Raw genomic sequence first — 15,544 nt, forward strand, 5'->3', positions numbered from 1 at the left:
TACCGAGAGAGAACCCATGAGGTGTAATCCTCCCTTTGAAAACTAAGGGCAAACCAGCCTCGAGTTAGAGTGGTAATAGACAAGAGCTTCCTGAGAATATTCCCCCAAATATCCATAACCCAGAGACGAAGTCGAGTGGCCAAGTATGTTCTACCTCTAACTCTACCCACCAGGACCTTGTTTGCAGTGTCCACAACATCACCCATTTGCACTCCTTCACCGAAGCAGAGAGACAGGTCCTTACGAGAGGCTTTGACGCACTTAGGTTTTTTAGCTTTTCCAGAGCTACGGGCCGTCAGGTGATCCTAAAGGGGGTCCTACATACCCAAGTTGGCCTCCTGAGATTTAACGTTACAAGACCTAGGTTTTACAACCGGAGCATCTAAGCAACCGGACGGAAGAGATGTCTGCCCAGGTTCATCGATAGTGGTCGAGAAGGGAGATGATTCTGGGACATGGGAGAGGGGATTAGCTCTAGATGTTGTACCCATAGACAAGGGGAGGGTGGATGTGGACAACAGATGGGGAGGACCTGGAGGCGGAAAGTCAAAATATGGAGATGGAGGAATAAAAGAGGAAAGAAAATGAAAGGTGGCCGGAGAAAGGGGAGGGAAGTCGAGACCAAGCAAGGAGATACAGAGAGTAGAAAATGACAGATAGGGCGCGGAGGGGATGGGATTAGATCGAACAGGCAGCGGTCCTGACCATAGTGGGAGAGGATAACTCGGGGACCCAAAAACTAACACATCCGACAGGGAGCTAAGGTAAGTCCAGACTGGTTCGTAGGGAAACGGCTCCTCTGAATAATCGACAGTGTCAACCTCCATCACCGACGAGTGCTACAGTTAAAACAAGAACAGGAGGAAATGGGTCGTAGAAAGCATTGACTGCGAAGACATAGGATAGAACGACAGACCGTCACGGTGAGCACTCCACGCTGCTGGGGGGACGTGAATAGCTACAACATTAGCAATAGTGAAAGGGATACGAAATATGAAACCTTATCCAAATTCATTCACAACTTCAGTTCAGAGCTCCATTGTCTATTCAATCGTTTTAGATATGTTAAATATGTGTAAAAATTTGATGAGTTCCATCTCTTGTCAACTTAACCACATGTTATCTATTTCTAAATTAAATTAAACATGTATATTATCATTCCTATTATTAAAGACATTTTTTTATCCACAATAAATAAAAATTTACATATCATACCTTAAATCTAGATATTATCTTTCCATATCGTGCTATAAATTTAAAGAGATAGTGGTGCTTTTAAACATTGTTAGTTGGTGTTTGAACTTATCATTTGTAAAAATATCTAAACAACTATGAAATGTTTATGTAAAACACCCCCTCCCATCCCAATCTAGGGTGAGAGGTGTTTACTTGCTAATCTAATCTCCCCCTGTACAATTAGAGAGATGGGATAATTTTTTTTGTCCTTAAAACTTGCATTGGATATTACCATGATGTTTGTCTCGGTGATACAGTTCCGGTGATATAAAATTTCACCCCAATCCGACCTCTGGACCAAAATTATGGCTAATTGAAGTTCTAATGAATCAGATGATGCCAAGTCATCAACTCATGACATGGTTCTTACATGGTTAGCCTAGAAACTCACTCAACGCCACATAGCACAAGCGTATTTGCTGCCAACCCGTTCATGTGTTGGGACTTTACCATTCCCCTTGCATCATACTCATAACCCTTACCATGGAAAAATGATTCAAAGGTAAAAAATACTCATGGTCTAAGGTTGGCTCTTACTTCGGTAGCAACTATCATATCCTTTGCATTAGGCTCGACCTCGACCTCATACGCATATGAACTCCAAAGTCAGAGGTTGGCTTTGACCTCGACACAACGTTTGTTCCGTCGAGTTGGTCCCGACCTTGACTACCACTTACCCATCAAGTCGTGAGGTCGACCCCAACCTTGCCCATAAGGACTTGGTCACACCACTAGTCATGAGGGATGAAGGACAAATGAGTTATTGAACTATAACCTACTATAGAGGCACATTCCACACTTCAATTCCCATTGCGATATTATGCATTTGGTTCGTGAACAAGATAAGGGAACCCTATTGCATTCATTGTGACATTTGCTCGTCGTGATAACAGTGATTTCTACCTAACATGGGCCTTATAAGCCACAGAGGGCCATGCATGAAGGTCTTGACCATGACTCAACCTTAGTGGTTCTATAACCACTTAAACTTGCGACAAAATTTTACCTTTGAACTTGGGGTTCTATGAAGCACATACAGGTGCTATCCCTTCTGAGCTTACAACTAGGTTTCCCCTTCTTAGTCTACAGACGATATATGGTGCCAAAATGGCCACAAGGAGACTGACACATACTAAATAATTAGGAATCCATCCTTTGAAGTTCAATCACAAGCATGGGCCATGGATAAGAATACATAAGTGACTACACTAAGAGTCCACAATAATTTCATTTCTGCCTAGAGGTCCAAGAACCTCTCTTGAAAATTAACAAACACCGTAAGCTGATAGAAACAATCAGGGATATATGGTGCTAAGAAGGAAAGTAGGAAGAATGGTATTCCCTTAAAAAGGAGGAGGATCCCTTTTCAAGTTCATTGATAAGATTGAACCATATATGTAGGCGCAAGGTTAATAATACCATAAGTCTACAACCATCCCCTTGTTATGCATGGGAATTCCAGGCATGAGATACATCGATGGAAGTCAAATAACCTTTCTCACCAGTTTGGCGACTCTTGAAGGAAATTCAACATTTCTACCACACACTAAGGTGCAACCTAGGGCAAATTCCAACCTTGCAAATGGTCATACACACATATACAAGCAATTCCAATATAAAGAACAAGAATGCAACACTTGTGAAAAGTTTCCAGGCAACTCGGCTATTAGCACGGACACGTAATTGGTCTCCCATAGATATGGAACCCACTAAGTTAATTAGCCTAACTATAACCGACCATTGAAGTGAAGATTACTAAGATGCTCCAACATCGAGACAACATACAAACTAGAACTCCTAGTCTGGAAGGATTTAATCAACAATGCATTCATAACAAAAGTGCAACATCGCCGGGAGCATGGGGTAAAAACCCACGTCAATAGACCCACCTGGTCGTGCTCCACACCTTACAACATATGGAGTTGTAGGCTCAATACCTTAATGCAATGATCATGTATGCCCAATACTAGTGAATACATCCTGAATAGTGGAAGAAGACTCTCATACCAGATAACAGGTCAACAAGGGTAAACAAAAAGGGAACTTATCATTCCATAGTGCAAGCACAACAATAAAATAAAAGCTAGTCATCAAATATTCACCACACTACACAAGAAAGGTTACAATACATATCAACATTGTTATCCGTTGTCCCAACACTTAAAGCAATCACATAGTATGTTAGCTAGCCTTGTAAAATATCATTTACACAACCATGTCTTAAGCATTGGTGACACCAAATGTAATATACATTCATTATCATGAAAATTACATATGGATACTTATCTTATAGATTTTCGGGCAATTGAGTGAGGGACTATGACTCTCAACCCAATCGTAAATCACTACAGCCAAGTCTCACTTACAACTATCACACCCAAGCTAGATTCCAGAGACTATGGGGTCTTCTGCTCAAGGGATAACCACAACCTGCAATTGCTCCAGGGACTCCAGAGGTCTCTCCACCTCCATCCTCAACTAAGTTGTGAACAACAAGTGCACAGGGAATTGAGAGACTCGTCATCTCCACCCTTCAGATGAGCTATAACAACAAAGCACAAGGAATCGAGAGACTCACAGTCTCCACCCTTCAACAATTATACAGGGACATGAGAGACTCACCGTCTCCACCCTTCAACTCAATATCGCGGTTCCACCCAACTTGGGGACTCCAGAACCACTATAATTGAAATAAACAACAAGAAATCCATATAGAAGCCTTACAAGAATTTTTCCAGGAATAATTCCTCCACCCTAACCCTTCGGGATTTTCTGAGAATCACCATCTCCACCCTCTAGCCACTAGGAACTCGAGAGGTAGTTTCTTCCCCACCTGGAAGCGGTTCTCTGGCATCTGGCTAACTGAGAGTGTCTCCTCTTCTCTGTTGCTCTTTGTGTCTATGTCTTCTCTTCTCTTCCGACTCCTCCCTTTTCTCTGTTGCTCTTTTTTTTCTCAATTTTCTTATGTGGCTCTGCCTATACGTTTCCCTACTGTTCGGGTCGTCTTCTCCTCTACATAACCTCTGACAATAACATTGCCAAAAAATCTTGACAACCAATGGAAAGTGAGCCATGTCTTCCTCTGTCACCAGTTTGTTAATGCGGTTCAATGACCCACTCTTTCTCGTGTGCTTTGGGCATAATTCCTTAGCAACGAAGTCAACTTCATTTGTTGTTGTGTCCTCTCTTGCTTGCATTATTCTCTAAGAGAGTATGGTTTTGGCATACCTTATTGCAATCCCATTAAGTTCAAGACCCAATCTATTAAGGCAGTCAATGACCAAACTTTAATGTGCCTTCAGTGGTTGTCCCAACAATTCAGATTTCCCTGCCTCAAGGAAATTACACCATCTTAGGCAAGCAACCTCCCCAATCTCTGGAATCCATGTCCCATTACTCAGTCCATTTATAAAATATTTACATTGCATATATGACTGTAAACAATTGGGACTGTCACAGTCTCCTCCTAAGTACCTTTTCTTCTCACTTTTCTTTTTTAATTTTTCTTTTAAATTGAAACTTTAAATAAATTCTTTAGTAATGTGATATATTTTTCTTCAAATATTGTCTATTAATAAGAAGTATGTTTATCTATAATATATATTTCTTTAAATATTATTTATTAACCAGAGGTATGTTTATCTCAATCCCTCTTGTGCTGAGTAAATTTGACAAGCGAATCTTATCATATGATGATCTCATTTTTGTTTTGACTTTTTTTTTTTAATCCAATTCAAAAAATCTTGTTCATTGGTCCAACAAAGCTGTGTTGGGTATGCTAAGAAATTTCCATACAACTTGTGGCTATCACATGCCTTAGGCTAAATCTCTTATCTAGCATTGGTGTGATGCTTCCCTCTTTTGCTAAGGTCCCTTATCGTGAACGAGTTGAGTTCTAGATTGAAGGCACATTGAACATAGAGAAGAAAATGAAAAAGGAACAAAGAACCTCATCTTGCTTTTTGTTGAAGGAACATATGGGAAATGCCTTCATACCGAAGTGGTGAATGCTTGCTCCAATCATTGATCATGGGAAAAACTTATGACTACTGAGAGCCTCTTTAGACTACTCTAAAATGGTATTGTCTACTGCGGCCACAATTTCGCTTGTAAAGTTATTTTTCACCAGAATTCGACGATTTGTTTTTTTCAAAAAATGCGATCATATGAGTGTTTGAGTCATTTTTTTTATGGTGGAAATGGATTCAATGCCATCAAAAACCCCCTGGGCACCCAAAATCATGAAGTTTGACAACTATAACCCACATTTTCCAAAATTTCTGTAAGATTTTGACAAAAATAATACTGGAATTTCCACTATTTTCAAGACGAATTTCTAGCACCATCAAAAACCTCGTGGGCACCCAAAATCCTGAAATTTGACAACTATAATCTAGATTTCCCAAAATTTCTACCAAATTTTAACAAAAATCATACTAGAATTTCCACTATTTTCCAAACAAATTTATAACCTCCTCCAAATACTCTAAAAATCTAAATCATTCGTATTGAGACACTCATCGTGTTACTTGAGATAATGGGTTCATGAAGAGGGGATGTCCCTTTCAGCCATGCGGCTAGCTAAGAGTATTTTCCAATCCCCAATCTCTTACACGAGGCCTCCTAGCCTATTCATTAGTTTGCTGGTCAACTTGTTTAGATTGCCAACATTCAAAACTCTTAATGGTCTATGTAGTATTATAGACCATAACCCATGATTCATGGTGAAAAGTTCTAGAGAGAAAGTCAATGATAACTTTGAGTCCTTTTTGATTTTTTTTTAAAAGACGCTTTACATGTTTCTTCCGTTTAAAAATAGTAAGTAATATTTATATCACTAAATTAATAAATAATAATAATATAAAATATTTTTATAGGTTTTTTATAAATAAAGGTTGAAATTTTGTACAAAGGAAGTTAATGATTAGTTTGAGTCTTTTATTCTATATGTTTTTTTTTTTTTAATTTAAAATTAATAAATAATATTTATATTAATAAATTAACAATCATTATATAGTAGCTAGTACCTGTCTCTTAGTTTAAATATAAGGTAATTAAACAAAAAATAATAAAAATAAATATTTCATTATAAAAATAAAACAACTAATAAAATGTTGTATTATTAAATGTCATTACAAAAGATTAAGAAATATGATTAATTAATATTGTTTATATTGACATATAAACATTATATATACATGATTTTAATATAATAATAAGTTCTTAAATTGAAAATATGGAGAAAAAATTATAATCCATGAAAATGGAAATAATAGAAAAAAAATAAAAAAAGTTTAATAAAAATAAATGAAATAAAACTAAAAATAAAAAAGTAGTAACTAACAAAAAAAAATAGAAGTTACTAAAGAGTTCATGAGACCTCAACAAAAAGGTAATAAAAATGAATTCCCAATATTAAATTATAAACACACAGCATAATGTTTTGGTAAAAAACAATCTAATACAGTCAAGCAAAACTAATGCTTATACCATGCCTATTACATGTATAATAAATATAATAAATAATAACAATATAAAATATTTTTAATGTTTATTATAAATAAAAAATTTCTAACTTCATTCTATTATTTTTTAATATAAAGGAGATATGTGATTTTTTTCTTTCAATTGACACTATTTCTCTCTCTATATATAAACAATATTTTAATATCCCCTATAAATAAAATATTTTAATGTTGATGTTAACTAACATAATTTTAATTCAACTTTATATAAAAAGAGATAAAGTAATTAAAATTATCTTTTTTTTTTTTACTTTGTTATTGTGAAGGAAATGATTATATGAAATTGATACATAATATTTTTTTAATGTAGGTTATAAATACTATATTTAAATATGCACATTTTTACTAATTCAGGTACGAGGGATATTTGTAATACTAATACTTAAAATAGAGTAGACATGTAACATTTAAAAAAAATATTGGTAAAAAAAAAATCAACATACAAATATATTAATAACTAAAAACATTTTAATGTGGAAAATATGGGTTAAAGATAAGATAATCCAATAGTCATGTTTAATAAAATATTTCAATTGCAACTATGTATATACTATTATTTTTCAATAAAATAAATGTTATATATTCATAAGGAGAATATATTTAATTCCTATCAATCAATTGATTCATGTGTAACAAAACATCAAATAACTTATTCTAGCATAGTTGCCTAAGTCTTTCCTTCCTTTCCTTCATACAAAAACATTTTTTTTTTTTTGAGTTCTAAAATCACAAAAATTATGACCTAGAATCAAAAGATGTTCTCCATAGATGCCACCCATCACTAAATTCATAAAGACCAACATACTAAAAAGGTAGTGAAAGTGCTTCCTTTGGCAAGGCATCAACCCTCTTGTTTAGTTATGTAAACATATGACAATCGGAAATCTACTCAAACAAGTGAGTGGATTTCCTATTGTCATATTCTCAACTATATATATTATATAAAGCAAATAAAAATAAATAATTTCTTATGGTTAGTGTGTTGTTTATGATGAAAGTGATTTTTTCCATATATATATATATATAGACCTATGTCCTTAAATCTATTAAATACTAAGAGAAATCAAATCTTTCTCTATATATATATTTTTAAGTTTTACAATAAAAAAAAGTTGCACCTCAAAAAGCTTTATTCTTAATAGATCTATTAAAAGTTCACGTAAAAATCCAATTCTAAATATCTTTATAATATCCATGATTAAACCCTTTAACACAACTTTATTATTTATTTTTTTATGAAAAAATCGCTTATTCAAAATTAGAATCGTTGTATACTTATCTAAAAAGCTCTACATAACTTTATTAAATATAATTTCTGGTAAAAACTACATCATAATTGAACCCTATCCATTATGAAAGCAAAATCTCCTTCTTTCATAACAAAGATTTCATTTTTATTAACATAAACTTTATCCCTTAACAAATAACATTTTTTCCTTATTTTTCAAAATATTCATATAAAATACAAACCACATTTCATAATTTTAAGGTTACATCCTTGTAACTATGACACCTACCAAAATTATCATATACAGTAAATGTTTGAAAATATACCATAGTATATAATTTACAATATAGATGAGTTATTTAGGTAGATAAAATTCACAAAACAGATTAACTATTCTTAAGTTAGCTAAAATCTAAACCCTAATTCATCTGATATCCATCTGAATCAATTCATCTTAACCCTAATTCATCTGATATCCATCTGAATCAATCCATCTTAACCCTAATTAATCTGATATCCATCTGAATCTTAAATTTATTAGGCAATTGAGTCTCTGTAGGATTAGAATAAAGATATTTTTGGAAGTCGATCCCAAATTGGGGAAACAAGTTTCAAGTTGGAACCTCGGGTGGTATCTGTGCTCCAATCCCAGCCGTGGAGATTCATCACGAGTTTCAGAAAGGTTTCTGCCTCCTTTTGCGTTGAGTCGTCTAACTGGAATCAGAGATTCTTTGCAACTGTCCTTGGAATGATCAGAGGGCCGAGTATGTCAGAAACCCTAAATATGCTGAAAACAGTAACTAACAGTAAGGTAACAGCATATATCTTGCCGTGTGCCATACGTATCGTGAATGTCAATATATGCAGCATCCAGCCATACATATTCCGGCTGACATGAACGGCCATGAAGTCTTCGGATGACAGTTTTCGAGCTGCGAGCCATCGCACTGTGTATTGAATATATTCGTGTATTTGCAGGGTTAAACCGGGCTGTCGAAGCCGCATTTGCGTTTGCCCTGAAAATTCATATCAGTCAATTACTCAGTGTGGACGGGAGATCAATATATAGAAGATCATGAATGTATTCGAAGATCAAATCTTCGTACGTAAACTCCTGTAGTCTGAATTATTCTCCAGACTGTAAGCAAGAATAAGAGCCGACTAATTTATCTGGTGTGGCACGTGGTATTGCATGTCCGCTGGTAAATAGCGAGGCGGCCATTGCTAAGGATGGATAGAAATAAATTTACATTTAACAGCACCAGTTACTGTATATGAGTATCGATATTCTATTTGGACGGATGACTAAGAATAAAAGACGTTATGAAATTAAATCTTTGAGCCACGCTTCAAGTTTGGCATCAAAGTTCAGAATTATTTGCATTACATGTTTTTTCTTTTCTTTAACAAGTTTTTTAATTTCCTTCATTCTCACATGTATACTAAAGACTATTTATATCTCATTTGTTTTACTATTTTCTGTATTTAATAAGTTTAAGTTGTATAAATTTATATTAAAATTTAGATATTTTGGCAGATTTCTCCATATTATATCTCATTTGTTTTACTATTTTCTGTATTTAGTAAGTTTAAGTTGTATAAATTTATATTAAAATTTAGATATTTTGGGAGATTTCTCCATATTAAGAGAATCTTTGGAATACTGAAGTTCAAATTATGTTGTCCCATCTTGACTGAAGTTCAAATTATGTTGTCCCATCTTTCCCAATATAAAGATGTTCTGAATACATGTGTTTTGTTCAATCTCAATTTAAAAAAAAAAAAAATGTTTTAAATTTATTTAAATAATTAAAAACATAAATATATAATTTTTTGAGATAAATTGGATCGAAAAATGTATTACAAAAATTCCAAATTTATTTTAATTTATTTTAATTTATTTTAATTTATTTAATTTCTAGAATAAAATTTAAGATGATGAAAGTATTGTTTTGAAATTTATTTTAATTTATTTAATTTTTAAAACAAAATTTAAGATGAGTGTATTTTAATTAATAAATGAAATAGTTTTTTTGCCATTTTCTTGGTTTATTTTGTTAAAATTAGGTAGAGATTTTAAGAACCATAAATTTAAGTTATTTAATTTCCAAAGTTCAAAAACTCATTTATCTATTCAAAAACTTATTTTAAATAACAAGAAATCACAATCTCACAAGGCAAAATCATTTTATATATTAGTTAAAATACATTTTTTTTTAACCACAAAGGTGTTGAGAAGAATTGACCCATGACCTCCCCTTTAACGATTAGAACTCAACCAATTAAACTAACCCTTGGGACTTCACCTTTTAAAATATATTAGAATAACTTTCAATTTTTCATATATATATATCTATATATATATATATATATAAATAATTAATAGTGTGTGTATATATATAATTAATATCACCTTTCTCAATTTTATGTTTCATCAAATTAGGCAAAGCCCCTAACTATTACATATTCCAAGGTTTCAACAAATTTATGCATCATATATATAATTTTTTTCAAAATGAAAACTTATTATAACTAAGATATTAATTAATCAACTTAAGTTAACTAAAAGGTATATCTAGAGTTAAGATGAATTTAGGCTAGTTTAATTTCCCCCTTTAAATAGGTTGTATTCCACATGGATACCATGGGTGAATACCATAGCTTTTCATAAACTTGGATATTAAAAACCACCAATAACTTGACCAAGTCAAGTTTACTTTAACTACCCATCTTAATACTTAAAAATTATTTTTATTTTATTTTGACAGAGGTAGAATGTTTATAGGACATTGCATTACATTACAACATCTCTACCCTAGATCTAGAGTTTAAATAGATCGAGATATATCCCACATGAATACCATGGGTCGATACCATGAATTCTCATGAACATGAAGCTCAAAAACAACCAACAACTTCACCAAGTCAAGTTTATCTTTACTATCCAACAAAAAATAATAAATATATATATATATATATAATATAAAATTATTTTCTATTTTATTTGACCAAATTAAATGTTTAAAATACATTACATTATAATATCTTTATTATATAATAGATATTGCCTTAGTTTTACTTATAATTAATAATATTTTCAAAATTAATTATCTTATTATTAATAGTTGTCACAAGCATAGAACTAACTTAGTTTAAACTAGTTTAACTATTACTAATTTTTATTTTCTCAAGCAAATTAATTCATTACTATTATATAACAAAAACATAAACTTATCACAATTATATAATAAAAACATGCCTATAATTTGTAAAAAAAATTATTCACAATTTTATTTATATCAAGGAAAAATGAATTTCGATGTACTTAAAATTAATATTGAATTTTAACCATGATGCAATTTTAAATTTAAAACTATATACTATCTTAATTACAATTTTTTTGGTCTCTATTGGATACATATATAAAACCTTTTTCAATAACGAATTTAATTTATTTTTTATATCCTTTTATAATTTAATAAATTAAAATAAATTAGATAAATCAAATAAATTATAATTACTATTAACAACAATGAATATGTATATTCATTGGAATTATTTGAGGTAAAAGGAGAAACAAGATATTAAATTCTATTTGAATTATTAAAAATATTTTGATTAATAGTAATATTATTAAATATAAATCACATTAAAATTGGAAAAGAAGTTGTTTTTAATGTGATTTTTTGGATTTTCTGGTTAAGGAAAAATCTTGATTTGTGTTATTTAAACTAGTTTCGAAAACCCCTAGAGCCACCCGAAAAACTTCCAAAAATCCCACTAGAAACCCTATATTATATAACTTTACATTAAATTTTAATTTAAAAAAATATAAATATAATTTTAATTATATTCAAATAACTTTTTTCATATTTTAAATTCTAATAATATAAAAATTTATCAAAGTAAATAACCATCACTATTATATAATTTTGGTTGGATTGGGGTGTCCAATAGATTGTAATAGGTGTTAAATTAAGACATTATCAGTTTGAAATTTTATGGGCAAAAATTTAACCATGCTAAAAATTAGTAAAACATAGATGATTTTGACAATACAATTTTAAAGAAAAAATAATTTCATATTATTTAAAATACATTTTTTAATATATTATTAAATTTAACATCTTATAATTTCTATAAAAATATAATTTCATCTTATTTAAAAATTTATTTTTAATACATTATTAAATTCAACATCTTAAAAACCTATAAAACACTTTATCTTTCTAAATTAAATAACTAAAACTTGAATTTAAAATTACATTTTAATACATTATTAGATTTAACAAGTTAAAAACCTATAAAACACTCTCTATTTGTAAATTAAATAACTAAAACATTTTAAAAATCTATAAACAAAATCATAAAAAAATTAAAAATTACTGGACAATTTTATCTTTTAGTTAAACTGCCACTAGTTTCCATCCTCTCAAAATCCCCCAAAAAAAAAAAAAAAAAACATAAAAATAAAATTTAAAGCCATTAAATACAACCCCTAGAGAGGAATAAAGGTTTGTTAACCCCCGAGTTGGATGCTCCCGCCACACGTGTGGGGTGTCCAAAACCTTTGAATCCCTCGTGTAACCGTTGACGCGGCTTACTTCGATGAAAGCCCACGTAAGCCATTTTGCTGGTTGTAGGGTGACGTGGAATACCGGAAACCCAATTGCAAGCGATATCGTGTAGAGTACGTGGACAAAGAGGTGGGCTAGTCAGCTGGCAATTAATCCACGACAGAACAAATTACCCGGGATGTTTCAACGGCGAGGGACGCGATAAATTATAAATATTGATTAGTTACAACGAGTAGTAAAAAGTCTATATGCTGGAAAGGTGCTCGTTCGTCATTAGTATTTGGAGTCGGATAATTAGAAGAGGTGGTGTTCTTCTCTCCTGCTGCTGGGAAAATTTGTAAAGAGTCGAGGTTATTGACCACTGATCGAAACTTGGCACCGTCGGCTCGCAACTCTGTTGCCCTCAATCTGCTGCGCTTCCGCGCTTGTTTTCCTCAAAATTCTGTACGTTTCTTGCATTAATTCAAATTTCTAAGAGTCTCTCTAGTTCTTCAGTATGCATAGCTGCGGCTTTACGCCATTATATGATGCGTAAATTCCCGGTATGGAAGAAATTATAAGTGATTTATGGTTTTTCTTTTGGCGTTCAGAGCTGCCTTTCGATCAAGCTTATTGAAGGTACTACAGTAGTAACTATTTTGGAATATGAAGAGAGGACGGGAGGAGCGGTTTATGGGGCCGCATGGAAGACGGCGAGGAGAAACGTGAGTTATTTTATCTCCCCCACTGCATTTGTTTTGTAATGGCCTTGTTAGTTTGAACGGAATCTCATGCAAAGGACCGATTTTGTGTTTTCTTTACCCTGAATTGATTTTAATGACGAAAGCATTTCAGTTGGAATTTTGAATTTGAGCTACGGCAGGATGTTAAAACCATGTGATTCATCCTATAGAATATCGAGGTTATTCAATTTCGTGTTCAGTGAATGTGATGTTACACAACCTTTCCCAATTTTAGGGGTCAGGTGTTTTTATTTTAGTAAACTAATTTTAGATACTCAATTCCCAGCCGTTTTGCTTCTTTTCTATCTTAATTAAGGGCATCCAACAGTAAGATGGCAATATATTCCTTTTTTTTCTTTTCCTAGTGGCGGATTGCTCCAGTAACAACACTGTAGCATGCTCCATGTATCGGGGGAATACTGTGGATGTGAAGTTAAATCGGATTGAAGCATATTTGATCAACCTTCGGGCTTTGCTGGATTTTGCATCCCTTTTATCATCGTTGTTAATGCAATGTCTAGGGAAAGAAGCGGGTTTTCTGTGCCCGTGAGCAAGAAGTGGGATTTCTGTGCTTATGAGGCCATGCATTTCTTAACCATCCATTGCATTTTTTTTAATATTAGGTGATTTACCCTAACTAATTTAGGTAGTTCTGCATGCTGCTTAGGTAGTTCTGCATGCTGTTTCTTAATTTTGCATGCTGCTTGTTAATTTTGAATGTATTTTTTGTTTTTCCGGAAAAGTGGAAACAGAAAAACATTTCATTTTAGTATGCAAGGTCTGATATTCTGGCAGCGAGCTCTTGGGATAATCTATTTAGCGAGGGGTTTGTCGAGGCTTCACAGGAAAAGGGCCGAATACATCAACTAGATGAAAAAACAATCTGTCCCATAGGCTATCTTTAGCCTCGTGGACGTTAAAATAATTTTCTTTCTTTCTTTCTATTGCTGGCATTCTTGTTGCTACTAGAAATTCAGAATCACTGAGATGCTGTAGTGTTTTTTTTTTTTTTTATTTTTCATAATTCATTTATTGTTATTTAGAGATCTATTGGCTTTATAACCTTTTTCTTTATTACAAGACATCTTTCGGTAAAAAATCACATTGTAGAAATTATGTCGACGTATTTCGAACCATCCAATGTAATTAGTCTTAATTTTTTTAAAAATATCCTAGAATAACCATTCCATATGATATATTTTTTTAAAAATATCCTAGAACAACCATTCCATATGATATATTCCTATTCATATATCATATTCCTATTCATATGGACTTCTTAAAGCTTTTGGAGTTCCTGGTTTCAAAGGGACAGATTCCCAGTATTTTGTCAATATAGAATTTAAATATGATGCGGTTTGTCTATCTGTTTGATGAAATAGTGGTTTTGGTCTTTATATGATGTATCTTTCAGATATCTTAAGTGTCTTTCTAGCCAGTTCTGTTCCTTCTTAATTGGTGCTTCTAAGTGCATTTGTTTGCATCTTTATACAAAAGGGATGATGGGTAACCTGCTTATGTTCTGACATTTTTGTTGCTTGTGGATAATCTAATACAGCTCGGGACTGCGTCAGCATTCTGAAGGATCACAGAGGCTATCAAGAAATGATGCTGTGGCATATCTGAAGGCAGTAAAAGAGATATTCAAGGATAATAGAGAGAAATATGATGAGTTCCTTGAGGTCATGAAAGCTTTCAAAGCCCGAAGGTCTGTACTTCTTTTTATAAAGATTGGCATTATCAATCAACAAAACAAGTTATCTTTCCTTTTTTTTCTCCAATAACTACAAATCTTAATATCAAGGGCGCTTCTTGTGGCAATTCTGCAGAATTGATACAGCTGGTGTTATAGCTCGAGTAAGAGATTTATTTAAAGGCCATCATTCCCTTATTTTGGGTTTTAATACCTTTCTGCCTGAAGGTTATGAAATTACATTTCCTTCCGAGGAACTCCGAACAAGGAAACAACCGGTTGAGTTTAACCAAGCAATCAATTATGTTAATAAGATCAAGGTAATGCAGATGAGCAATTATGTTAATAAAATCAAGATAATGCAGATGATGATGTATTAGTTCTATTTACAACCTAATTTATCGAAACCAGATGTGTTTTTCAAATGGCGAATAGACTCCTTGTTAGAACATTCATGTTTTGAAAATTTCAAGGCTAGGAGCTTTTTTATTTACACTTTTAGTTTATTGTTTTCAGACAAGGTTTCAAAGTGATGAACAAGTATACCACAACTTTTTGGATAT

General features: G+C 32.5%; 1 long non-coding RNA gene and 1 pseudogene across 1 annotated transcript; both read left to right on the top strand.

Annotated features, from left to right (window-relative positions):
• Positions 1 to 12,803: 12,803 nt before the first annotated feature.
• Positions 12,804 to 13,672, top strand: LOC149143635 (uncharacterized). The gene is made up of 3 exons (XR_016264537.1): positions 12,804 to 13,010; positions 13,157 to 13,270; positions 13,654 to 13,672. It is a non-coding gene; the product is annotated as an uncharacterized LOC149143635 (long non-coding RNA).
• Positions 13,673 to 14,639: 967 nt separating this feature from the next.
• On the top strand, positions 14,640 to 15,541 carry LOC149143636 (paired amphipathic helix protein Sin3-like 1 pseudogene; annotated as a pseudogene).
• The last annotated feature ends 3 nt before the right edge of the window (positions 15,542 to 15,544 follow it).

Source organism: Pinus tabuliformis, chromosome X (genome assembly GCF_031772625.1).
Source record: "Pinus tabuliformis cultivar Carrire ecotype Pingquan chromosome X, CPIR1, whole genome shotgun sequence".
NCBI lineage: Eukaryota > Viridiplantae > Streptophyta > Pinopsida > Pinales > Pinaceae > Pinus > Pinus tabuliformis.